The following is a 27,908-nucleotide window of genomic DNA, read 5'->3' as shown; positions in this document are numbered from 1 at the left end:
TGCTTTCAGGTGCAATGTTTTGACAAAAGAAACAGTTTGAAATATCTAATGTAGTTTTATGTTTTTTGCACACAATGTTATTCATCAGTGCTGCACTGTGTGCATTGTGTACTGCAAAAGTTTTGCAACAAGAGTTTAAGTGTCTGTAGTCCAAAACTAGATGGTACGTATTGTCTGGATTGGAGACAGGAAACAAAGGATTGTTCATGGATGAGGTGCATGTTTCAATCACCCCTTGGTATTCAAATTGATCTAAGATCTCCCTGACTTTTTGTATAGCTTCCTACTTAACTGGATACTGCCTCTGAGCAGTAGGTTGATTTTTCAACTGGATTTTATGGTGAGGAGAATCCTCATTCCATCCCACATGACTTTTATAAATACTGGAGCCTGGGCTACAGCCCATTTTCTGGCATAGGTGTATTTTTTATGAATTGGAATATGATTCAAGAAGGCTGGCATGATGATGTCTTCGCCATTTGGGCACTCCCTGATAAATTGAGGTGGCCAATCTTTTTCGCTAGGAGAATGTCATAAACCTTAGAGAACTTCTCCCAAAAGAGTGCTTTTATTTTCCTAGTTATGTCCCCCTCTATCCGGAGCGTTACTTCATATAACTTATGGGGTACACTAACCCTGGTGTCAGCAGTTTCAACTTGAATGCATTCATTCAAGTCCACTGTCTCTAGATGAACCTTCAGGATCCTGCGAACTATGGTAACTTCTGCTGCGCTGTCCAGCATTGTCTGGGCCCACTCCCCGTTCTTGAGTTGTGTCCTCAAGATCCTCTGCATTTTTAGACCTACTACTTTTTTCTTGGTGAATTGTTGTTTCTTATTTTTTGGAACGTACTGATCGTCTTTGGACTTCACGTGCTCTTCTTTGTGTTCTGATCGTCCTCTTCTTTCGGATTTCTGTGAGGAAGTCTGAAAGGTATGAGAGGAACGTGTATCAGTATCTTGATACCCATCAGGTTTTCTCAAATGATCCCTATTTCTGAGGTTATATCTCTTTTCAGAGGGCTCCCTTTGGGGAGACCTACCTATTGATTGGGAACGCGTCCCTTTAGGAAGTGACTGTCTAGTATTTTCCCACTTCTTTTCAGGAGTAGGTAAATTGTTTTTGATAAAAACTTTTTCAGGATTTTCTGTTAGTTCGGGTTTTACTGGTTTCCCTCCCAAACTGTCTCTACCTAGTTCTTCATAGGATTTTTCTATTTCATGGCAAGTTCATATGGTTGCTCAGTTACATCAAGTTCTTTTAATTTTTGTCGGATTGCCACGGACGCTGCTTCACCTTTAATGTTAGCTAATAATATAGCCGAGACCTGTTTGGAATCCTTTAGTAATTTCATACCAAGATTCAAGGCAGGTTCTGGTCAGTATTCATTTTGAATCTGTTTCAGGATGTCTGGTATTACCGCCATAGACGGAACACTATGTGGTGCTATCCCCATTGGTAAACAGATTGTTAGAATCCTGCGTTTCTCATGAGGTGTACTATCGGGAAATACTGCCTCTATTTGAGTAATTTTTTAGCTAACCAGACTGGAATTTGTTCCTTTTTGCAGGTAATTTACCAATGACTGATTGTATAGTCTGTGGTGTGATTTTGTTTGTGTTCCCCTGACGAGGGGTGTGCTGTGAAATTCTTATAGCAGGTTGGACTGTAAGAGTCCGCATGACATATTGTACCAATTGTCTATGTCTTTTATTATTTGTTTTAGCTGAGCTAACAGTTCTGGACCTGTCATTTTTTCAGTGGCAGGTTGTGGTGTATAGCTGATGTAGGGCACCTTTAAACCAGAGCTGATGCTCTTGGTAAGTTAGTGGAATTTCAATGTCCTTGAAAGGAACGTATTCCGCTGGATGTTCCTCTATCTTATAGAAGTGGAACACATGTGTTGTTGGATATGCTTGTGGAAAGATAATCCATGAATAGAATACCTCTGTCTGCCGATATTCATGTGCCTCTATGACAAATATTACCCTACCACCTCTCGGTGATAGGCCAAATTTCTATAAGCTTTATAGCTATGGTTTTGCTTAAGTTTTCCGGGATGATTATAGCATCATCGTCGTCTTCATTAAACCCTGTAATGTCTAAATCTGGTTGGTTTGCATTTACAGCAGCTCCACCGGTTGCGTCATTGTCGCCGTTATTCGACATTGTTTAATGAAAGTTTGCAGAGCCCAGCGAGGTATGGTGAGGTGAATTTCTGTGTGGGAAGTTCTGTAATCTAAGTGGATCCACAAATTTCTTCCCACCCAGCGTTCCCCCATGTCTCCTGACAAAAATGATACCTCACTCACGTGGGTGGGTCAAGTACCCGCGACAGGCAAGGCCCCAAAACCTATTGAGGCAACATCAAAATTACCTATCACAAAACAACCTGGTTTTGCAAGGGGTGTCCCATGAGTTTTTACTCCGGGCACGGCGGCCATCAAGGGAAACCTACCAAAAGCACACATTTCTGAAAACTCGACACCTGGGGGAGTCCAGCGAGGTATGGCTAAGCATGGGCGGATCTAGCGGATCTCGCGTATGCAAATTTGCGAATTTACGGATTCCCAATACGCAAAATCCGCGAACTCTCGCGGATTTGCGGATTTTTACGTTTTTTGTGTTGGCGAGCGTTCGCGAGGATTTGTGGACCATTTCGCAATTGCGAACTTACTTTTCGGCTCGCAACGGCCGCGACTATGTTGTTTCTACGTCTGGTTTATCATCACAGGTTCACAGCACCCTCTGTTTCACCACTGCCACCCTCTGGTACACCCATGCCACCCTCTAGTACATCCTCACTGCCACCCATTAGGTTTGTTTATCACTGTAGATTATGGGGGTGAAAAAAAGCAAGCACACCTGCCCTGCTTCAACTGCCATGAATTAATTTGGGGTTGATTAATGTGTCAGTGATTTTGAAACTTCCAGTCTGGCTGGCACCTGCTTCCTTCCTTATCTGTAATTTGCTTTCTGTTGCAGTGAAAGCAAGCACACCTGCCCTTCTTCAACTGCCATGAATTGTTTTGGGGGTGATTAATGTGTCAGTAATTTTGAAACTTCCAGTCTGGCTGGCACCTGCTTCCTTCCTTATCTGTAATTTGCTTTCTGTTGCAGTGCAATTTTTTTTCACTGGACCTTTATGGTCTACTTGTAGCTATTCTATGAGCCTGCTGTTTGGGTCATAGCAGGGTCATGGAATAGTTGCAAATAGGCAACTGAACTCTGGAGGGGCCCCTCAGGAAGCACTAGAGTGAATGGTTACTAATGTTAAGTTTGAACTTTTGCACCTGCTGATTGCTTTCAGTTTAGCAAAAATCGTTTTTCTGCAATTTCGCGCGATTTGCGGGGCGCAAATCCGTGCGAGATCGATTTCGGAAGCCGCGAATGCGTGCGAATACACATTTTTTTTTTTGCGGCGTGTATGTTCGCGTGATTTTTTGCGTGTTCGCAAGGCGCTTGTAGCTATACGTTTGCGAAGTTACCCTAGCGGTCGTACACGGGCGCGGCCATCTTGTTTGCGTGACGTAATTCCGTTTCCGGCCGCTATGTGTAATCTCGCAAAGTGTGCTGCTCGCTAGTACAATTTCGCGCGTGATCGCGAGGAAAATCTCGCGCGAACTTACCCACGCGGTCGTGAATGGGAGCGGCCATCTTGTTTCTCATTCATTGCTATGGTTCTGGGCATGCTTTCTGTATCCTCTCTGAATCTCTGCCATTCTTTGCTTGTTTGAAGTTTATTTGATCTATTTTACTTATTATCTATCCCTCTATTTTTCTAGCTCTATATTTTTGTGTTTTCTGCTACTTTTTGTTAATTTTAAACTACTTTTTTAAACTCTTTTCTTTTATTCTTCCCTATTCTATTTCTTCTTTATTATTTAACTCATTTCTGCCCAGACCATGGTATAGGGAGCCGGGAAGCACCCTGAGAAGGGGAAGGGTCCCGCACCCCGTGCCCGGCTCCCGTGCGGGCGTTTGAGGGGGGAGCAAGTGATGCCACGGGAGATCTTTAGCGCGGAGGAGGTGGCCGCACTCATCTTCCACGTCCAGTGCCGCCTCCCCAAGACGATCCTGGGAGGCGGCAAGATCGCAACCGGCTATGGCATCCGGGAGCGCCGGAAGCGGTGGGAGAAGGTGTGCCGGGCCATGTTTAAGCTCTCTGGGGTCCGGCGCACCTATAACCAGGCCACCCACCGCTGGACGGATGTCATGGACCGGGAACAGGACTTGCTGGACGCGCTCGGCGTAGAGGTCCCCGGGCTTGGTGAGTAGTAGTAGCTATTTCTAGCTATTTCATCACTAATCTGTTTTATCCGGCTCTGTTATTTGCAAATCTTTGTTCTTTACCAAGAGCAATAATGCTGCCGATTACATTGTAGGTAAATTATATTTCAAAATCTTCTATGCATTTCAGGTGCACTGCTCTCCTTCTCAGTAGCCTTGCTTGCTGCTATGCTTATTTGTTTTGTATTTTGTGTTCATTTCATTGGCCTGAGAACTTATGTATGAGTGTAGTGTAAAGAACTGCGTAATGCTAGACACTAAGGGTCATATTTTCAATTACCGGCGCATCCCTGCAAAGTAGCAGGGATGCGGCAGTAATTGTGCGCCATGCCACCACCACCCATTGGCCCAAAACGTCACAGAAGTCTTACGCATCTGTGCTGTAAAGGCGGCGCATTGCTGGAGTTGCGTGCCAACGATGGCGCAGCTCCAGCAATGCTCTGGGGTGCCCTATCTCCCCAATGCTGCATCAAGCTGTATGTCGGCTTCAAGCAGGCGCAGGGTTTGAGTCACGCATCATTGTCCTAAAAGTGACTGATTGACATCTTGTAGATTTCCCTCAGCCACTTTTAGGATTCGTTCCTGCGCAGGAACGCCCTCCCTTGCGCCGGAACGCCCCCTGATGGCGCAGGGCTTTACAACGTGATGCATCTCCCATATGCGTTTTTTTTTTATATATACGCCGCACCATGGCGACTCTTTTGTTCTGCCGCTGCGTCACAAAAGTCACGCAACAATGGAGGAAAATGAGCCGCAAGGGACTTCTAAATCAGCCCCAACAGACTGAAGTCCAGTCCTTCCTTTAGACACATGGCTATAAGAAGAAATAGTGGTAGTGGTCGGTGGATTGATAGTTTGAGTATTCACTGATCTGCAAGCAGGATGGACTTTGTCTGTCACTTCGCGTGCTGCGGACTGCTGCCTGCCAGGCCTAGGCAAACCTTTTTAGTAGTCTGTTTATTGAGTTACATAGGAACTTTGAAAGTCAACGGTCCGCAAATCAGGCAATACGAATAACGTAGTATACCACATGAGATAGGTCAATATATCCCGTGGAATAGTTGTCTATCTATTTGCTATTTCTCCAAAATATTTTGTTATTGTTCTTTTGAAATGTTTGATTTGGTTGACAAATCTCATCCATGTTTTCTGGTCTTTCTTTCTTTCATGTTGTACATCAGCTCCCCCCAAGGGCAAGAGGACACAGGAGGAGGAGGAGGAGGGTGCTGTTCAGGAGGATGCAGGCCAGGATCGGGCAGGCGAGGGCTCCTTTGCTGACCCCAGTAAGTTTTAATTTTAATAAAGAGTACCTATTTTTTCCTAGCGTTCCTCATTCGATGTTTTCAAAATCGTCTTTGATCTTCTTGTAGACTGGATCTAAATTCTTATCCTGCCTCCACTATGACTCCCTGTGGTATTACTAGATTATTCTTATTAGTCTGTGTGTGTAGCTAACTAAGATTGCACATTTGGCAATTCCATTGGACTCCCATTCTAGTCAGCAATAGCTCTATGCACTGAGTGCAGTCCTCTGGGATTGTCCATAATGTCTTTTCAAGTCTTCTAAATGTTTATGCTTTGACAATTGCCAACAATAAAAAGGTGAATGACCACCAAGAAAGAATAAGATACTACTTTACTTTTGGTTTGGATAGGAGGACAATCCATTCTACTACTGTTGCAGGGACAAATCTGCACAAACCGAACTATGAACACTAAATAGTGCATTGTTTATCAATTATAATAGGCGCAGGTAGACTTTCTTTCCGCATACCTCAGTGATATCAGACTTTGAAGAACCCCCAATCTCCTTACTGACTAGATAGTGTGGCAGAGTCATTTAGCTCCCTAAGTCACCGATGATTGATCCACAATGATCATTAGATTATCCTACGCAGGACAAGAGAACGGAGTCACAGTCAAGAAGTGTCAGAGGCACTCATGCTTGCAAAAATTCCAAAACCTTTAGCTCATCCACTCTAGTCTGGAGGACCAAAAACCACAGAGTCTATTTAAGTTTAAAGCTTTATTAAAACTAAACACATTTATTAAAATCAACTTTGTCATAAAAGTAAACGTTTAACTGCAAATGGAAAAGTGCTTAGTGCTAACGATTAATTGGACACATTTCTTGTGGTCGAGCTGAGCTCTCACCTGGTTTGAACTTGAGCTTGACCCTGATCGTGTTCTTAGAAGTCAAGCTTCTGTTAGGAGAAAAAGTGTTGTGTGTTAAAAATAAGAAGCAAGCATTCATCAGTTGTGCCAAAAAGTGCAGCAAGACAACAGCCTTCCCTGGAAAAAGGGACATTTTTACTGTAGAGTATACAGTTACAAATTATTACATTGTATGTCGTTTTTTTTAAATTTCTTTATTCCTCCTAGACCAAATATTATATAGTAGTGAGTGGTGTATTTCTAACATTCTTAAATGTACTTTGAAGGTGTAACATCTGGTGGCGGGGCCAGGGCGAAGGTGGTGGTGTTGGGCGAGGACTCTGGGGAGGATGCGGTGGAAGTGCCGGCGGACGTTCCTGTGAGGGTTCGCACGGTGGTGGCGGGAAGAGGTAAGCTATATATTCCTTACTTATTGAGATTGAAGACTGCATAGTGTGCTTTCTGCACGGGTGTATTACAAATCAACCAGGTAGTAGCCTCCTCGAAATGTACTTCGACTTAGCTGTGAAGTGTTTGGTGAGAAGAATCCCAATAAGATCTTAGATGAACTTGATGGATAGGATGAACGAAAAGCAAAAGAAGGGTGTAAGTAAGTGTGGAAGGACGACAAATTTTATGATGGCTGGCAAAGAAGAATGATATGTGTTTGCTTGGCCCCCGAGGTGGCTGGGAAGGAAAGAATATGGTATGGTGCATGGCTGGGTCAATGATGAAGCAGGGATGGGTGGAAGGACAACAGCCTGGGTGGGTGAAACAGAAACTGTATGTGTGCATATACTTTGAATGGATGGATGCCTGGAGCATGGTATTATCTGACTCTTAGATAGCACATGTGTATCTAGAGAGAGTAGATGGTCGCTGGATGAACTAAGTGTTACCTTGAAGAGCATGTAACACCGCACCCGCACGTCCGTTCCAGTGTAGGGAAGGCAAGGAAAAGAAATTGTAAATTTGTCCAATACTACCATGAATAGTAGCAGTAGTTTGTATTGCAACTGCAAGCACAGCATATATCCGGTTATTACGGTGGACACTCCGTACCTCTCTTAATAACTTTAGTTTAGTAGTAGTACGTCATTCATGTGTGGGTGTATCACTGTTCACTCAATAATAAGCAAAGCACCTAAAGTCATCCCATATGTCATCAAATACATCCCATGTGAAGTGATAGATAATCTAATTATTTAGCTTCTTCATTTTCCTTTTCTAGTACTCATTTGCACTGTAGGGTGAAAGGTAAATTAATTAAGCAGTAGCCCTTGTAACAGAGTGTTCTCAGTGCCACCCGTAATAGAAAAGTAATAGCTTCACCACCTGCATGTACTGGACCGGTACAGTAACGCAAGTCTGTCTCACTCATCATGGTGTGCGTCTGTTTTTCTCGGGTGCAAGTTCACTGCGCTGGCATTCTGCCGGCTTGCATAAGATAACGTACCAATTTTCCTAAACAAGAGAGAAGAAGAAGAATAAGACTGGTGTACTGTCATAGTCGACTGTAATGGAAGTCCATAGTGGTCATAGAATTTGTTCATTAAACTACCACTAATGTTAGAGCAAGGATGCAGAAGTGGGAGGTTAGATAGATACTGTCCTCAATAGTTATGTACTGTGCTTTCAATTTGCTACTTGTACTGTGACACAACTTTCGGCTCAATCACTTTGTGTTATTAATGTTAAGGAGCATTGGTTACAGACTATGTCTTTCTTTCTTCATATAGTTGCTCCTTCCAAATCGACATCACGGAGGGAGCAGGCTCGAATGGCCCGGCAACGGAGGCTGGATGCCACTATAGCCGAATATCGGCGGCTGGTGGCCCTGGAGGAGGAGGAGGACACGCAGTCAACCGGTGCAACCACAACATCCTCGACTGGGACAGCTGCATCCTCCTCCGTGACCCCACGGGCTGACAGCCAGCGCAGTGCTCCAGCGGTACGGAGTCGGGCTAACAAAGCCAACCGCCACCGCCAAGCAGCAAAAAGACCAGCTGCCCCCCACAGGAGCTGCAAGGCACGCCAGCGCCGCCTAGGAGTCAGAATGTCCTACCTGGAGCAGGAGGTCCTTAGGTACAAGAACTTGGTGGAGGGCCTCCGCTTCGACCTTGCCACCCTCCGCAAGGAGTATGTTGCCCTGGCCGCAAAATTCACCAGCACCCTCCAGTAGTGGAGTGCCCCTTGCCCTTTTTTTAGAGACTTTTGGGGGGTGGGATTTGGGAGTTGGGTTCTTTTTGGGACTTTTCAAAGACAATCGTTGGGGTTAGGGAGGGTCTTGAGGGAGATTATTTTGTTAGGGCTACATAAATATACTTTTTTAAACTTTATCTGACCATACCTGTTTTTTACTGCTTTTCAGTCTGGTGGGTGGGGGTGTAACAGTAAGTTTGTTTTCCTGAAGAGTCCTAGGACTTTAGTAGTACTACCGTCAATCTCTCGTCTAGTCCTAATACTCCATTATACTACCTCCCACCAAACGCTTATCTTACCTGTAATTTGTGTTAGAAATTAGGGCTAGGCCCAGGGCTGGCTCCACGTGAAATGGGGATTAAGGTTGGCAATCCTGGGCGGATGAAATTTCCTCATTGCGGTGGTACTAGTGGTGTGACACAGTGGCAGTTGCATGCCTATGGAAAAAAAGAAAACGAAACCTGGTTTGTCCTTACTGTAGCATTACAACGGTTACGGTACGATCGAGAATATAGCAGGTGACAGTACACTAGAACAGTGCCCCAATGTAGCCTAACAAATGGTAAAGTATTGCAAGTATAACTAGTACTTGCGTTGAATTTATTTGACATTGGCTCCTACTACTACAAGAAATAGTACTGAAGCTGAGTAAGTCTAGAATATATCCTCGTATTCCTTCACCAGCCTGTTGCTATGACCTTATCCTCCCCAGCAAGTGTGTGGAATTATTGATGTCATTTAGTCAGACATCAAGCAATACCACACAGCCCGGGGGAAGAGGGTTAGGGTTTGGAAAATGGATGGGAATGGGGGTTTCTTTTTGGGTAGGTTTTGTTGAGAGAAGAAAAGAAAAGCACAGCATGGACAAACAATAATTGAAGATAAAGAAATCTTTGGGTACAAACTAAAGCTAACCACATGCAGTCACACTCATAGAAGAAAACAATGGATACTGTATCTGTATTCTGTATGTTATTGGAGTTGTCCTGTTGAATTTGGTAAGTAAGTTGCATGCAGCAAACAATTCCTCTTATTAGCGGCACTCCTCCATTCCAGCTGACGCTTCGTCCATCAATGTTGGTGACCACTGACAGAAGACACCCTGTCCACTGCCTGCCTGGCGGATGTTGACTGAAACCCGGCCTGTAATTATTGAACGGAAAACAGGAAGTGCTATTACAATACCACTGATAAATAAATATAAGGTATGTACGCTGTGTGGTGCAAAAAGTCACACTTTGATTTCCCTAATAGACAGTACAATATTTTTGAAATTGCGTACTCTGTCTGAGTCACCTTTTTAAGGATAAATAAGTATGGCCAAAATAATTTAGCGGATCTTTCCCCTCAAGCTAGGTGTACTGTAAACTGTGTTTTAGAACAAAATGTGACCTTCCCAGCAATGCTCCCACCAAGACCCTTACTAAAGCCAGTCGCAAAAATGTAGAAGACCCCCAATCAGATCTCAAAAAACGAGGCCTAGCAGAAAAATGGTGACAAAACGTACTTTGAAAGTAAAATTAGGCCCAAATACACCCTTACCCACCGTGGATTGTATTCAAACCACTTGCAAGCAAGCAAAAGTATCCATAGCCAGCATCGCTCCAAGAGTGCTCTAACACCCCAGAACTGAGTTGCAATAGAACACCCCGAAACACATGCAATCCTGCTGCTAGGGCTAACCCTAACGAACCCTAAGTTACAAAAAGTGCCAAAAGGTTTTTCCTTATGGATTTTGTCCTAAACACTTCTATCCGGTATTAGACCTTCACAGGAATGCCCCAAGAGACCCGCCAACCCACCCGCAAAAAAGCATGCGACAACACCCCCAAACAGCCAAAAAGCAAAATCTCATACTTACAATATCTCTCGACCTTTGGTCCAAACGCGCTGTGCAGCTAGGTCATCATCATAACTCCTGTTTTCCACCACGGGTTTCCTGAAAAGCAAATGCGATCAAGATTAGACTGTCGCAGCAGTGCTTCGACAGAGACCCCGCAACCCACCCACAAACACCAGGAAGATCCCCAAAACGCTACATTGAGCAAGATGTCAGAAGAAATAGCAAAAAAAAGGCTTTTCCTTATGGATTTTGTCCTAAACACTTCTATCCGGTATTAGACCTTCACAGGAATGCCCCAAGAGACCCGCCAACCCACCCGCAAAAAAGCACGCGACAACACCCCCAAACAGCCAAAAAGCAAAATCTCATACTTACAATATCTCTTGGCCTTCGGTCCAAACGCGCTGTGCAGCTAGGTCATCATCATAACTCCTGTTTTCCACCATGGATTTCCTGAAAAGCAAATGCAATCAACATTAGACTGTCGCAGCAGTGCTCCCAGACCCCAAAACTCACCCACAAACACCCGGAACCCCGCCAAAGAGCACCTCAAAGGCAAGCAAGTCAGCAAAAACGGCAAGAAATTTCGGCCTCATATTTGGTCCAAAACACTTTTATCCGTTATTAGAGCTTCACAGCAATGGGCCCAGAGCCGTCAACTCACCCGCAAAGAAGTAGAACACCCCCACAAGTGCTGAGTCTTTCTTCATTGGGCGTAATCCAGCCCTCTGCTTTGAGGGAAATAGGAGGAGGAGGATAGAGGAGCATGTTCTTCTGAACTTGTGAACCTGAGGAATGTAGACTGCGGCACCTTCAAATCAATAAGCAAACAAGTGAAGACAGTTCTGCTGATGGGCTTGTTTTTGGGATTAGGTGATTAAAGTTTGAATTAAATTAACTGTGCAAAACAAAAACAAAAAAGACACACAGGAATAAAAGTGAATAAGGACAAAAAAAAAGTTATTGATTCATTGTCTCATTTTCAGGGCTCGGTGTCAGGGAATAAGAAGAAGATTTCGTCATCATACTCGGCGAATTCAGGCAGGATGAGGTCAGCGTCACCGAACAGAGAACAAATCCCCTCATCTACGTTGCCGTCCTCCTCGTCTTCATGCGGCGTGCTTTCTCGTACTTTGTAATCTGGTGGTATGAGGTGCTGATTCATCTTGATCATTGTTAGCCACTCCACATTTTTGGGCGAGAGGCGGCTCCGTTTGGGAGTTACAATGCCACCAGCAGCACTGAAAACACGTTCAGAAGACACACTTGCGAGTGGGCAAGACAAATAGTTTATAGCCAGGTTGGAGAGCTGTGGCCACAATTGTTTTTTCCCATGCCAATACTGCAATGGCTCATCATTAAGAAAGACCTCTGTTGAGTCATTCAGATAGTCCTACACCATCGACTCAAAGTCCTCAACGGTTCCTCCACTTTGCTTACTTTTTGCTGTGCCTGTGACCTTTTTTCGAGAACCATACCCAAGCAAACTTAGCCAATCCTCTTCAGCAGCCACTGTTACTCTTGTGTGTGGTGCAGATGATCCGGTTGCCGGTGTCTTTAACGGCTGAGAGGTCACTTGTGCCACAGCCACAGGTGCAGAAGTGGATTGTTTTGACGGGGGATGGCCTGCTGATGCTGATGTACTGCCTTCTCCTTCAATATCCTGCTGTTCTTTTTCAAACCTCTTGGCTGACCAGGCTAGCCAACGTTTGTACTTTTTAACATCTTCATCAGCAAAAGGAAAGAATGCTTGGCCTGCCAGCGCCTTTTTGTAGCGTGGATCCAGAATAGTAGCACAAATGTAATGCTGTTCTGAGTTGATCTTTTTAAGACGTTCATCACCACGTAGGCGCTCTAATAATTTCTCCGACAAAAGAAAAGGGTCTTTTTTTTTCATCTTTTTCTAACTCAGAAGACACCGCCTTCAGTTGGTGCTCCAGCATGCACAACAATGGGATAGCTTTTCCCAAATTACAGTCCTCCTGGCTGACTGCACGCGTGAAGAACTCAAAAGGACGAAGCATGTCTGTCAGGCTTTTAACTATGTCCCATTGCGCCGCACCCATCCGCAGGTCCTTCTGAGCTGTACCCTCTTTTAAGAAATAGTGATCGAGTACCGTATACTGCTCATACAGACGCTCAAGCATGTAGAAGGTTGAGTTCCAACGTGTTGCCACCTCCTGGATGAGTGCTTTCACTGGCATTCGACGTTCAAGTAGCAGGCTCCTCAGATGCTTCCGGGCCTTAAAAGAATGGCTGAAATGGTTGCACATTTTGCGGCAGGTGGCTATTACCTCGAACGCTGGACTGTCTTTATCACTCAAGAATTTTTGAACTACCAGGTTGATACAGTGCGCCAAACACGACACTCTGAAATAGCCACCCAGCGCCATGGCCTTAACTACATTGGCGCCATTATCCGTGGAAACATAACCAATCTGGCGTTTTTTTGGGGACAGCCAGTGAAGACCTTTTTGTTAAACTCGTCCAAAATGTTTTGTGCTGTGTGACTTTTCTGCAAGCCAAACATGGCTAGTGTTGCATGTTTCCGAGCAGCTTTAAAAACTTGGTCCGGGTCAACACCTGCGTTTAGCTTTGCTTTAACACCTGAAAAAGAGACCCAGTGTGCAGTGATGCACATGTAATCAGCGCCTGCGCCACTGGTCCACATGTCTGTTGTCAGATGTATTGTGTGAACAGCACTCTTCTGCAAAGCTGCCCCAATCGCCTCCAGCACATCTTCATGTAGTGCTGGAACCGCAACTCTGGCAAAATAGAACCGGCTAGGAACCTTCCATTTAGGGCAGAGCGTTGCCACTAATTCTAGAAAACCTACCGCTTCTACAAAAGAAAAAGGGAGAAGGTCCACAGCTAGCATTTTAGCCAGCTTAGTGTTATACAGACGCGTCAGTGGGTGGTTGCGTTCATATGGCGCGTATGAAGAAAACATGGTTCTAATGTTGCCCTGGAACAAGCATTTACGGGATGATAATGACTTCGTTGACCCATTTATGCCCGCTGGTGAACTTTTGCGCGTTGGTGTCTCACTCGCTCCAACACTCTTAGTGTGCCTCACACGGGGTGTGCTGCTGACAGGGGTACTGGGTGTAAGTGAAGTGTTTGACACGTCTTCTTCCTCCTCGTCATCATCAGATGCAACATCAACGTTTTCTTGACTTCCAATTCGGGCTTCCTTGATCGCATCTAGGTGCGCAAACCATTGGACAGTGTGCTGTCTCTCAAGATGACCTCTCTGGCCTCCGGTACCATAGTTGGTACCTGACTTACCACGACTAACTGCAAGCTTACAAAGGGTACAAATGGCGAACTTTTCCCTTTTTGGGCAAACAGTAAAGAAGTCCCAAACTGGGGACTTGAAGTGTCTGTGGGGCCTGGAGGAGGCGGCGATACTGGTGGTGGTGGTCATGCTGCTAATGCCAGATGAAGTGGAGGATATGGATTGCCCAACTTTTGTACGTTGTGCACTTTCACCGCCACTAATTAAGGTCGAGGTGGATGGAGATCCCTTCTTGTGAGAAAGAAATATGGAAGCGGTACGAATTGGTGTACTTAACTCCAATGATTGTGGTGTTTCCACTGCCTCCTCGTCGACAACATCATCATCATCACGCTCAGCAGCTTTTCGGGCTAGGGTCAAAATGTCTGTTTGCTGCATGCCCGCTGGGGCTGCAGTGACCTTTATGATGACTGGGTCGTCGTTGTCAGAGTCTTCATCAGCAGCAGTATCCGCCACTTCTTGTTGAGCCTCATCATCACACTCCATAACTCTGAGACTTTGGACGAGCTTCCTTTTACGCTTAACTACCTTTGTCAGATCATGTGCCTCACTCTCAGACGGCAGTGGTGCTGGTTCCCAATTTTGATCCGTATCATCAGAAGGAGGTGTGCTTGAAGAAGATGTAGACACCACCCTTGATCTCTCCCTTGCTAGGGGTGTGGAAGACAATGAATGATCATCAGGAGGAGTGTCTTCCTCAAATGATGCCTCGCCTTGATTGTCGATTTTCTGATGTGCCCCTACTTCGGGAGGAACAACTATTGTGGGCACTTGTGACCCTCCATGCACCTCTGCTTGCGCATCTCCTTGCGCTGCCTCTCCTTCCACATGTACTTGGGCTTGTACTTGCGCATGTGGTTTTTGTTGCGGCTGTGGTTGTTCAACACTCGTCAGATGAGTTACAACAACCTGTGTTGATTGAGGGACATTGCTGCTACTTTCTTGCGATGAGCCAACATCACTGGTCGATGGTGATTGAACAACTAGACTAAGTGCCTCTGCAGCACTGAAGGGCTTGGACTTAAGTTGGCGTGGTGGTGGTGGTGGCACTGAGCCCAATGGAGCGGGGGTGCTGCTCCCAGCTTGGTCCCCAGCAGATCCAGCTGCTGCTGCAGGCATACTTTTTTTTTTACTCCCAAAAAAAGGGGCGGCCGGCACACCAGTCTCCTTGGTAACTTGCTTCTTCGGCTCCTTACTGGCAACTTTCTTGCTAGAGGAGCTACGGGTAACTTTTTTTGGGGCCATCTTCTTCAGAACAGCAGGCAGCAGTTGCAGAGTTGTCTGTGTCCAGATGTGACGTCGCGTGACGTTATGCTGCACACACACACCGCTGCAGGACTTCTTCCTGGCACTGGTGGTTCTCTAGAGTCTTGTGCACCTAAAAGCAATGGAAGACAGAGGAACATCAGTTCAGTTATACACCCCAAACAATGGAAAAACACAGAAAAATAAGCACAATCCCATGCCATCCATGATGTTTACATTCAAGACACCACACAGAAAGACTAGGCCCATGCAACACTGAGTCACTACCCCTGGGGATAATGGATGAAAAGTAGGCTAAATAAGTGCAGGCCTCAGACACTGCCTCTCTTCAAAATGGCCCCTTGCACCCCAAGCACATGTTGCCTGTACCAGCCAGCACTCAAGATGGCCACCACCACCACCCACATGGCCAGTCCACATCAACAGTACACCCCAAAAAAACAGAAAAACACCCAAAAATCACCACAATCCAATGCCATCCAGGATGTTTACATTAAAGAGAGTGAGACCCCACAGGCACACTCAGTCCATGCACCACTACCCCTGGGCAAAAGGCCACACCAGCAGCCCCCAAAAAAAGACAAAAAACACAAAAAACAGCACAATCCCAGCCCATCCATGGCCTCAATGGTGTTTAAATTCAAGAAGACACCCCTCAGGAAGACTAGGCCCATGCAACACTCACTACCCCTGGGCATAATGGATGAAAAGTAGGCAAAATAAGTGCAGGCCTCAGACACTGCCTCTCTTCAAAATGGCCCCTTACACCCCAAGCCAGTCCACATCAACAGTACACCCCAAAAAAACAGAAAAACACCCACAAATCACCACAATCCAATGCCATCCAGGATGTTTACATTAAAGAGAGTGAGACCACACTACAGGCACACTCAGTCCATGCACCACTACCCCTGGGCAAAAGGCCAGACCAGCAGCCCCAAAAAAACGACAAAAACCACAAAAAACAGCACAATCCCAGCCCATCCATGGCCTCAATGGTGTTTAAATTCAAGAGTACACCCCACAGAAAGACTAGGCCCATGCAACACTCACCACCCCTGGGCAAAGGGCCCCACCAGCAGCCCCAAAAAAACGACAAAAAACAATAAAATCAGCACAATCCCAGCCCATCCATGGCCTCAAAGGTGTTTAAATTCAAGAAGACACCCCACAGAAAGACTAGGCCCATGCAACACTCACTACCCCTGGGCATAATGGATGAAAAGTAGGCAAAATAAGTGCAGGCCTCAGACACTGCCTCTCTTCAAAATGGCCCCTTACACCCCAAGCCAGTCCACATCAACAGTACACCCCAAAAAAACAGAAAAACACCCACAAATCACCACAATCCAATGCCATCCAGGATGTTTACATTAAAGAGAGTGAGACCACACTACAGGCACACTCAGTCCATGCACCACTACCCCTGGGCAAAAGGCCACACCAGCAGCCCCAAAAAAACAACAAAAACCACAAAAAACAGCACAATCCCAGCCCATCCATGGCCTCAATGGTGTTTAAATTCAAGAGGACATCCCACAGAAAGACTAGGCCCATGCAACACTCACCACTCCTGGGCAAAGGGCCCCACCAGCAGCCCCAAAAAACGACAAAAAAACAATAAAATCAGCACAATCCCAGCCCATCCATGGCCTCAATGGTGTTTACATTCAAGAAGACACCCCTCAGGAAGACTAGGCCCATGCAACACTCACTACCCCTGGGCATAATGGATGAAAAGTAGGCAAAATAAGTGCAGGCCTCAGACACTGCCTCTCTTCAAAATGGCCCCTTGCACCCCAAGCACATGTTGCCTGTACCAGCCAGCACTCAAGATGGCCACCACCACCACCCACAGGGCCAGTCCACATCAACAGTATACCCCCAAAAAAATGAAAAACAGCCAAAAATCACCACAATCCAATGCCATCCATGATGTTTACATTAAAGAGAGTGAGACCACACCACAGGCACACTGAGTCCATGCACCACCACCCCTGGGCAAAAGGCCACACCAGCAGCCCCAAAAAAACGACAAAAAACAATAAAATAAGCACAATCCCAGCCCATCCATGGCCTCAATGATGTTTAAATTCACGAAGACACCTCACAGAAAGACTAGGCCCATGCAACACTCACCACCCCTGGGCAAAGGGCCCCACCAGCAGCCCCCAAAAAACGACAAAAACAACAAAAATCAGCACAATCCCAGCCCATCCATGGCCTCAATGGTGTTTAAATTCAACAAAACAGTTGTATCATGCACCCATAACCAACCCTGGTCCTACTGGATACTGTGGCTACCCACAATATAATTTATTTAATGTTCTGAAAAAGTTCCAAAATTGTAGTTGCAGCAACTGTAATGCCCCAAACAAACTTACTTGTGAAAGTTGATTTCTAATCCAAAAGTGATCCAAAGAAAGTCAAAAAGGCCTCAAATCCAAATATCCAGCAGCACCCACAAAAAGTAATCCTTCCAGCTCCAGATCCAAATGAAAGTGACCAGGAGATGGACAAAGCACTGGGAGGAGCCTGCTGGACAGGAACAGGAAGTTGGAGACTGTGGGGCACTTCCTTCCCTCCCCCCCCCCCCCAAAAATGGACTCCTTGCAAAAAAAAAGGCCATGCAAATGTCAACCTGAGGAGTGATTCTGATAAAAATCATCATTTTCTGAAGGTTTATCCTGTTTGCTGGTGGATTTCTTGTGCAGAATTGCAAAATCTCTATTTCGCGAGTGCGAGATTGTTCCTTTCCGCCGCAACTACGTGTTCGCAATTGCGAACCCTCGCGAGGTGTGCTGTGCAAGGTGGCAAGCCGCGATAACGTATTCGCGGGTGCCAAACTCCCGCGGGATATTTGATATTTGATATTTATTAAAATTTGTATAGCGCGACTATCGCTCCGGAAGGAGCATCTTGGCGCTGAGCCCACAGAGAACTAGCAATGGAGAGTAAGGATCAGATAGCTGCGAGGACCGATGAGTCAGACTGAGAGAAGATCCAGGTCTTCAGGAGTTTCCTAAAAAGGCTTTCTGAGGGGGCATGCCTAAGGTTGGGGGGGAGACAATTCCATGCCTTGGCAGCCAAAAAAGCAAAAGTTTTTCCACCTTTAGTTTTTAGTTTAATTCTGGGTACAGTAATTAAATTAGCTCCTGAGGACCTCAGGCAACGAGTTGGAATGTAGCGCAGAAAGCGCTTGGTCAGGTAAGATGGGCCGGTATTCCTAGTAGATTTGAACACCGTGACAAGAAGCTTAAAAAGAATTCTCTTATGGAGGGGCAGCCAATGAAGAGTGTTAAGGGCTGCAGAGGCCGAGGACCTGCGGGGGAGTTTCAGAACAAGCCTGGCCGCTGCGTGTTGAACACTTTGCAATTTCTTAAGGGAAGATTTCTTTATGCCTGCTAGGAGGCCATTACAATAATCCAGCCGGGAGAGAATAAGAGCCACCGCTACTGATTTCCTGGCTGAGATGGGCAGAAAGTCAAAAAATTTCTTTAGCTGCCTGATCAGGCTAAAACAGCGCCCCGCAGTAATGTGCACATGCTCGTCGAAGCTAAGGGACGAGTCAAATTGGACTCCAAGATTGCGGGCTGAGGTGACCGCACTCGGGGGTGCTTCGGAGTTATGAGGCCACCAGTCTTTAGGGGAGAAGAGGATGCCTTTGCCTAGGGGTATTATTTCAGTTTTGGCACTGTTACATTTAAGATGATTCAGGTTGAGCCAGGAAAAAACTTGGGAGAGGCAATTTTGAAATCTAAGGGCAGCGTCAGGGTGTCTTTTGTCAATAGTGACGACAAGCTGAGTGTCGTCAGCGTAAGAAGTCACGAGGATCCCATGGGATTCAATCAACGTAAGAAGGGGAGCCATATATATATTAAAGAAGAGAGGGCTCAGTATTGATCCCTGGGGCACACCTGAGGTGGTGGGTCTTTCGCCAGAAAGAAAGGGGCCTAAGGAGACAGTTTGCGATCGATTGGATAAGAATGAAATTATCCAGGCCAGAGCGGGACCCGCGACACCAATCTCACGCATTCTGTTAATGAGAATGGCATGAGAGATGGTGTCGAAGGCCGCGGTTAAGTCGAGCAGGATGAGCACAGCTTGTCTGCCCTCATCCTGCAAGAACTTAATGGTATCCGACAATTCGATGAGTGCAGTTTCTGTAGAGTGGCCCGGGCGAAAGCCGGATTGCTGTGGATGCAGAATGCGTTTGTTTTCCACAAAAATTGTTAGTTCCTCGTGGACTAACTGCTCGGTGATTTTGCCAAGTGCTGGGAGAAGGGAGATTGGGCGCATGTTGGATAAATCAGTTGGGGATTTATTTGGTTTCTTCATGAGGGGCTTAACTATGGCCTTCTTCCATTCAGCAGGGACAGTGCCAGAATTAAGGGATTCATTAATAATGGCATTGATTGATGGGGTAACAACCTCGATGAGGTGCTGTAAGATAATCGGGGGACAGGAATCCGTGGGGGCTCCTGATCTACAGGTCAAAATGGCCTTTTGTGTTTGTGCCAAAGAGACTGTAGTAAAGTTATTCAAAGAGGGAATAGTTGTGTCAGTGTCTTGTATGAGGGTAGGTGGAGGGGGGAAATCCTTATGAATGTTCTTAATTTTATCAATGAAGAAATCTGCTATTTGGTCGCAGAGGGTTTGTGATGGGGGAATTTCAAGTGCCAGTGCCTTTGGGTGGGTAAAGGACTTTACTATGTCAAAGATGGTTTGTTGTTTCTGTTTGGCTGCGTCTATGGCTGAAGTGAAGAATACCTTTTTTGCTTTTTTATGTTAGAAAGGTATTGTTTCCTCTGAAGAATGTATATGGATCTGGATGAGGGATCATAAGTCCTCCTCCACTCTCTTTCCAGGACCCTACACTTTAGGTGACAATCAGTGAGGGCCTGGGTGTACCAGGGAGCATTGGGCTTCCTTTTGCCTTGACCTAATTTTTGGATGGTGGGATTGGAGTTGGCGGAAACCACTCCATCCATCCACAAATGAAAGTTTATAGAATCTTGTGATGCCTCTCCCTCGATAGGAGGGGGGGGGACAGAGGGCTGCGGGTTCAGCTTGATGCGCTCGGCTACTTTCTTCCAATTGATGGGAAAGGGGGTGGGAAAGTGTTTGATGTGCAATGACGAAGAGGGTTTGGTCATGATGGAGAAGGGAATGAAACAGTGGTCTGTCCATATTTGCGGTAATGGGGAAAAGACATCTAGGGAAGCCAGGTTTGTGCAGATGCCGTCAAGTGTATGTCCAGCCTGGTGGGTAGGGCGGGAGACCAATTGGGAAAGGCCGAAGATCTCAAGTGAATGTAGGAAGTTGAAGGTGAAAGGGTCTGTGCAGGATTCCAAATGAAGATTAAAATCCCCGAGAAGGGTGAAAGTGGGATAGTGGGTCATGAGTGATCCCAAAGTCTCGTCGAGGGAGTCCAGGAATGATGTGGCATTCCCAGGGGGACGATAGACAAGTCCTCCTGATAGGGAGGAGGAGGGGTTGATGTGGATCACGAAGCCCATGCTCTCACAGTCCTTAAGGGAGGCCAGATCGAATGTGTGGCACCTGAAGAGTTTCTTAATAATGATAGCCAGCCCGCCTCCTCGACCGCTGGGCCTGTCCCGCCTGAGGATGGTAAAATCAAGAGGGAGGGCAGTTGCCAGGTCGGGGTTAGAAAAATCGTGTAGCCAGGATTCAGTGATGAATAAGGCGTCAAGATCGTTAGACAGAATAAGGTCATGGATGTCTTGTCCATGACAAGCTAAAGATCTGGCATTAATAAGACCGCAGTTAAAGGAGACCGACTTATGACGGGGAGGGGAAAGAATGGAAGGAGTAGGGCGTGCGGGTCCCAGAGATGACCAACCGCATGAGCGGCAGGAAAAAGGGCCCCAGAAGAGGTCTGTGGGGGGGTGAACTTTACAAGTGAGGCTTGCTATTTTCGGGCGCATGGAAAGCAGCGCATTGGAGTCATATCTAGGAACAGGGAGGTTTAGGGCAGCGTGAGCCGCGCCCGGCGCGATCCTGGCGCGGACGGGCGCAGACGGGCTTGGCTTAGGCGCGGCTTCGGCGCGCAACCGGCGCGCCCGCTGCGCCGTCTGGGAGGATGACACATGATATAGGAAGGAGGGAGGGTGGGAGGACGGCCCGACTAGAGCGCTGCCCTCACCTTCCTCACTCAAGATGGCGCCCACCGCCGAGTGATGTTAATTAAAAGCGGCTGGGCTGAAAGAAGAGGAAGAGAAGGTGTAAGGAGTGTCAGAGTGCCTGTCTTCTCAATTCCCCTTAATATAACAGCCCCCAAAGTTAAAATACGGCGGTTTTATAAAACGTTTAAAAACGCTCCAAATATCTTGCAGAAAAGGCTAAAATCAATGCGCCTCAGATCGCGAATTGTCCTAGCTCTTCAGCGGCTCGCAGCCCCAGTTCCCCTCACCAGGGAGAGCTTCTGTAAGGCAGGGAGCGCTGAGAAGGGCACACCTAAATACAATGGGAGGGCGGGAGGACGGCCCGACTAGAGCGCTGCCCTCACCTTCCTCACTCAAGATGGCGCCCACCGCCGAGTGATGTTAATTAAAAGCGGCTGGGCTGAAAGAAGAGGAAGAGAAGGTGTAAGGAGTGTCAGAGTGCCTGTCTTCTCAATTCCCCTTAATATAACAGCCCCCAAAGTTAAAATACGGCGGTTTTATAAAACGTTTAAAAACGCTCCAAATATCTTGCAGAAAAGGCTAAAATCAATGCGCCTCAGATCGCGAATTGTCCTAGCTCTTCAGCAGCTCGCAGCCCCAGTTCCCCTCACCAGGGAGAGCTTCTGTCACGCAGCAAGATCCAAAATGGTGCAGCACTCGCAAAATATGATCGAGAAAAACAACTCTGCAAACGCTTAATGACGGAAAGTGAACGCCGTGCACAACGCCGCGCGCCGCAACCAAGCGAAAAATCCGCCGCGAGCGGATTCACGGATTTTCGACAAATTCGCGAGAGTTCGCGGATTGCGAATTTGCCGAAAATCCGAAAAATCCGCGAGCGGAGCGGATTTTACGCCCATGCTTAGGTATGGCTTGCGTGGGTCCCCTAACATTTTCCTACCCAGAATCCCCTGCAAACCTCAAATAGAGCTGAAAAAAATCTATTTTTTCCATACATTTTTGCGTGGGTTCACCGTGCCGGCACAAATGTCTCACCACCCAGCGTTCCCCTTTTTCTCCCGAGTAAAATGATACCTCACTTTTGTGGGTGGGCCTAAGGCCTGTGACTAGGAAGAACCCAAAACATAGGGATTTAGTGCAGGGGTCTTCAAACTGTGGGGCGCGACCCCAGGGGGGTCCTGGAGTGAGAGAAAGGGGGTCGCACATTCCTGGTAACTCTGAAGGATTTTGCAGAAAATAAAAAGTCAAGTGTCTCAAGGCTGCTGAGGTCGTGTTCCATGAAGCACCCAGTGTATACATTGTTGCTGTTTACTATTGTACTCTCAGCTTTGAATCAAGCTGCTTTTTTTTTTAGCGGTTTGGTAGTTGAGAGGGGTTTCTTTTCAGAGCACATTTCATTAAATTTGGAATGACGTTTCATTAAATTGGGAATGACGTAATGATGGAGGCCTGTAGATTGCACACAAACTTGCAGGCTGTGCTTAATTCTGCATTTTCCAAAATGTTTTCAGCTCAACAGATATTGTTTCCTTTCTGCTGAAGAGCAGTTTTCTTCATGCTCGAAGGTCCGCTCCTACCAAATGCAGGTGGTGTCTTCCTTTCTGCATCAATACAGGGGTCAAATACATGAGAATAGCATAGGTTAAATCGAGGCCCCAAGTCTCCAAGTCAAAGACCATAGAAATCAGGCCGAAAGTCCAGCAGAAGTTCGAGGCAACAGGCAGTGAGTGGCCACATGGAAACCAGGCCCTTGAAACCAGTGGCAGAGATTTCTGACGGCCTGCAGTTCTGTTCCTTTGCAGTAAGTGCCAAACACCTCTCTGCCCCGCACGGGTAGTTTATTACTGTTACTTGCTCCGTGAGTTAAAATGCAGAAAGTGTGCCTTCGTGACTCGCTCTCCGCTTCTGTGCTGAGTGGTCGCTCCCCTCTGGCCCTGGTATCGTTTTGCAGCGCTTTGAAAACGGCTTGGAAAACTGCTTGTATTTAACTGCTGTGCGCTTTATTTGCCGATCTGTCTTCTCACTCATTAACATATTTTTATCTGCCAGCGCTACTCTGTTGCCGTCTGTGTTATCGTTTGCAGCGCATTTTTCACCGAAACTGACCTCATTTTTGTTGACTGCTGTCTGCTTGGGTATAGCGCTCTGCTTATCAGCTTTTCATTATTGCTAGCGTTTGCTCACTGCTGCATTCAAGTTTTCCCCCAGGCGCTCCTGCCGTGCTGACCCCTCCATTTTGTGTGTTGTTGTCCTCGTGTGCCCGCCCCGCCTCCCAGCTGAGACGCCCTCCCACAAAGTAGAAACAGCGCTCCCATACCTGGTAGCGCCGTGACTCGCTCTCCGCTTCTGTGCTGAGTGGTCGCTCCCCTCTGGCCCTTGTATCGTTTTGCAGCGCTTTGAAAACGGCTTGGAAAACTGCTTGTATTTAACTGCTGTGCGCTTTATTTGCCGATCTGTCTTCTCACTCATTAACATATTTTTATCTGCCAGCGCTACTCTGTTGCCGTCTGTGTTATCGTTTGCAGCGCATTTTTCACCGAAACTGACCTCATTTTTGTTGACTGCTGTCTGCTTGGGTATAGCGCTCTGCTTATCAGCTTTTCATTATTGCTAGCGTTTGCTCACTGCTGCATTCAAGTTTTCCCCCAGGCGCTCCTGCCGTGCTGACCCCTCCATTTTGTGTGTTGTTGTCCTCGTGTGCCCGCCCCGCCTCCCAGCTGAGACGCCCTCGCCCCTCCCCCTCCACCATCCATATATGATAGGAGTTTCCGCGCGCAGCGTCTACGCGCAGCGTCCGCGCCCAATCCGCGCCGAAGGTGCGCCAAAGGTAAGCCCGTCTACGCCCGTCCGCGCCTGGACCGCGCCCAGCGCCAGACCCCCTGCCCCACGCGCTGCCCTGCCCTCCCGCATTACCTACGATGCCGCCACCCTCCTAGCCCTCGACCCCGGTCGCGCCCCCAACTGCGTCCAAGCCGCTCCTGGACACACCCATGGCCCTTTCTCCTGCTACTCCTGCAAATTCAGCGGCACCGACAACATCTCTGCTACGACCACACCTCAGATTCCCGACCCCAACCAACTTCAATGCATCCTTCTCAACACCAGATCGATCCACAGGCATGCCATTGACCTATGGAATCTACTAGACACCATTTCTCCGGACATCGCCTTCCTCACGGAAACATGGATGAATGCTTCCTCCGCACCAGACATCACAATTGCCATTCCTGAAGACTATAAGATCACCCGCAAAGACCGTACCAGCCACACAGGAGGAGGAATCGCTATCGTCCATAAGAAATCTATCCGCATCTCAACCAGCTCTGACGTCAATCTCGCTAACTCCGAACACCTTCACTTCCAGATCCACATCGATCCCAAAACAACACTCAGAGGCACTCTCCTCTACAGACCACCAGGACCCCGCGCAAAATTCAGTGAAGACATCACGGACTTCATCACCCCACACGCGCTCCCCTCCAAAGACTACATCCTTCTGGGAGACCTCAACTTTCACCTTGAAAAGACCAACGACCGCAACACCACCACCCTCTTGGACAACCTCGCCAACCTCGGACTTAAACAACTAGTCACTTCCCCCACCCACATCGCAGGTCACACACTCGACCCCATCTTCACATCCAGCAACCATGTCTCCTTCAGCCACACCACGGATCTCCTCTGGACCGACCACAGCTGCGTTCACTTCATCTACAACAAGCCGAAACCCATCAACCACTCCCAACCTACCCTGCAAAGAAACTGGAACAAAATCACCACGGACCAAATCTCCGCATCGCTCCTTCGAAACTCCCCAGCCCCCTCTTCCAACGCCAACGAAGCCGCCGCCAACCTCACCCTATGGTTATCCAACACCGCCGACACCTTAGCTCCACTGAAAAAACGTCAAAGCAAACCTGGCAGCAAGAAAGCCTCATGGTTCAACGATGATCTCAAGAAGTCCAAGAAACTCTGCCGATCCCTTGAAAAGGCCTGGAAAAAAGACACAACCATCAGCACCAAGGACGCCTTCAAAAGCGCCACCCGCTCTCACCACCAACTGATCCGAAAAGCCAAGAAAACAGCATTCAAGGATCGACTTGACAACAACGCCCACAACAGCAAGGAACTTTTCAACATCGTCAAGGAATTTTCCAATCCCTCAGCCAACTCCAACGACATCACACCCTCTCAAACCCTCTGCGACTCCCTAGCCTCTTTTTTCCACAACAAGATTGCAGACATCCACAACAGCTTTGACAACCAACCCGGAAACCAGCCCACCCTACCATCTGCTGACCATCTTCCCCCCGTGAACACCCTTAACGCTTGGAACCCAATCTCCACTGAGGACACCACCCGCCTGATGAATTCCATCCACTCAGGATCCCCCACAGACCCATGCCCTCACCACATCTTCAACAAAGCAGACTCCGTCATCGCACCGCACCTCCGAGACGTCATCAACTGCTCCTTCAACTCCGCCACCTTCCCAGAAGACTGGAAACACGCTGAACTCACCGCCCTTCTGAAAAAACCAACAGCGGACCCCACCGAACTCAAAAATTACCGCCCCATCTCGCTTCTTCCATTCCCGGCCAAAGTCATCGAGAAAGCCGTCAACAACCAGCTCGCCGCTTTCCTTGAAGCCAACAAATCCCTCGACCCCTCACAATCTGGCTTCCGAGCAAAACATAGCACTGAGACCGCCCTCATCGCAGCAACAGACGACATTCGAACTCTACTGGACAATGGAGACACAGTCGCCCTCATCCTCCTCGACCTCTCTGCAGCATTCGACACAGTCTGCCACAGCACCCTTCTACAACGCCTCAATAACATCGGAATCCAAGGAAAAGCACTTGAATGGATCACCTCGTTCCTCACCGGAAGAACCCAGAGAGTCCGCCTTCCTCCATTCAAGTCCGAGGCCTCTGAAGTCATCTGCGGCGTACCTCAAGGATCCTCACTCAGTCCCACCCTCTTCAACGTATACATGAGCCCCCTCGCGACCATCGCACGCCAACACAACCTCAACATCATCTCCTACGCGGACGACACTCAACTAATCCTTTCTCTCACCAATGACCCCAGCACCGCCAAAACTAACCTACACGAAGGAATGAAAGAAGTTGCCGAATGGATGAAGCTAAGCCGTCTGAAACTGAACTCAGACAAAACAGAAGTCCTCATCTTAGGTACTTCCCCCTCTGCATGGGACGACTCCTGGTGGCCGGAAGCCCTCGGAAAAGCACCCATCCCGACAGACCACGCACGGAACTTAGGCGTCATCCTGGATTCCTCACTTTCGATGAACAGACAAGTCAGCGCCGTATCCTCTTCCTGCTTCAACATTCTTCGCATGCTCAGAAAAACATTTCGCTGGATCCCCTCCGAAACAAGGAAAACAGTCACCCACGCTCTGGTCACGAGCAGACTGGACTACGGAAACACCCTCTACGCGGGCACCACCGCAAAACTCCAGAAGAAACTCCAACGAATCCAAAACGCATCAGCCAGGCTCATATTAGACATCCCACGCAACGAACACATTTCTGGCCACCTTAAAGACCTCCACTGGCTACCCGTCAATAAGAGGATCACTTTCCGACTGCTTACCCACGCACACAAATCACTCTACGACATCGGACCAGATTGCCTCAACTCTCGACTGTCCTTCTACACCCCCCCCCGCCAACTACGGTCTTCCAGCCAAGCCCTCGCCACTGTACCTCGCATCAACAAGACCACCATGGGAGGCAGATCCTTTTCATACCTGGCCGCTAAAACATGGAACTCACTCCCCGCTTACCTGCGCCTCACCCAGAACCACCTAGCGTTCAGAAAGCAGCTTAAAACGTGGATATTTGACAAATAATCCTCCTCCCCTTCCTAAGCGCCTTGAAACCCTCTGGGTATGTAGTGCGCTATACAAATTTTATGACTTGACTTGACTTGACTTCGTGTTTGTCTGCAACCGAGGTAGTTTTTATACAGCCAGGTGGTGCTTTGCTTGTCCCTGTGAATGCTTGTCAGAGCTCCCTGGGATCTCTTAAACATCCTTGTTATGCTAATGTATATAGTTGCTTTCAGTGAGGTGTTGACACTTCCCAAATCGTTCTTTTTGTTTGCCATTACCCTTAACTTTGTTCTTTTCTTAGGAAAGATTTGTTTACGTCATATTGATGGAACATGCAATTTACTGACAACACTGCAAAGTTACTCGCAAAAATATACACCCATAGCTTTGTCTATGGTGTTTAATATTAAAGAGGGGGATATCCACACAATGGCTGATGTGTGCAATCTTTGAGTTGGGAAGTTGGGATAAAAATCTCAGCTTCCTTGCTTCATTAGATTGTGTGATTTTGGGCAAATCACTTTACTTGGCTGCCATCACGTTTGAGAGCATTTTTAAGTCATTCAGCCGAGGGCGAGTACTAACCAGATTTATTAGACAATATTACAACCGTATACTAAAACTATTCTGCTTATTTAGTCATGTGGGCCCGTCAAATTGACTTTTCTACTTGTTAAACTAATGACGTAATCATGAAGGCATGATGGGCTTCATAAATGTTCATGTTTAAAAACGATTACCTTTATTAAATGTAACTTAATCCATCAGTATGATCTAATGTACTCAGTGATGGACAGGAAACCCAAAACAGCCCAGGTGGTTTTGATACTAGCTACAAATTGCTGCAAG

The sequence above is a fragment of the Lissotriton helveticus genome, chromosome 1_1, assembly GCF_964261635.1.
Source record: "Lissotriton helveticus chromosome 1_1, aLisHel1.1, whole genome shotgun sequence".
NCBI classification, from domain to species: domain Eukaryota; kingdom Metazoa; phylum Chordata; class Amphibia; order Caudata; family Salamandridae; genus Lissotriton; species Lissotriton helveticus.
The sequence above is the reverse complement of the archived record's forward strand: the minus strand, read 5'-3'. Positions refer to the sequence as shown.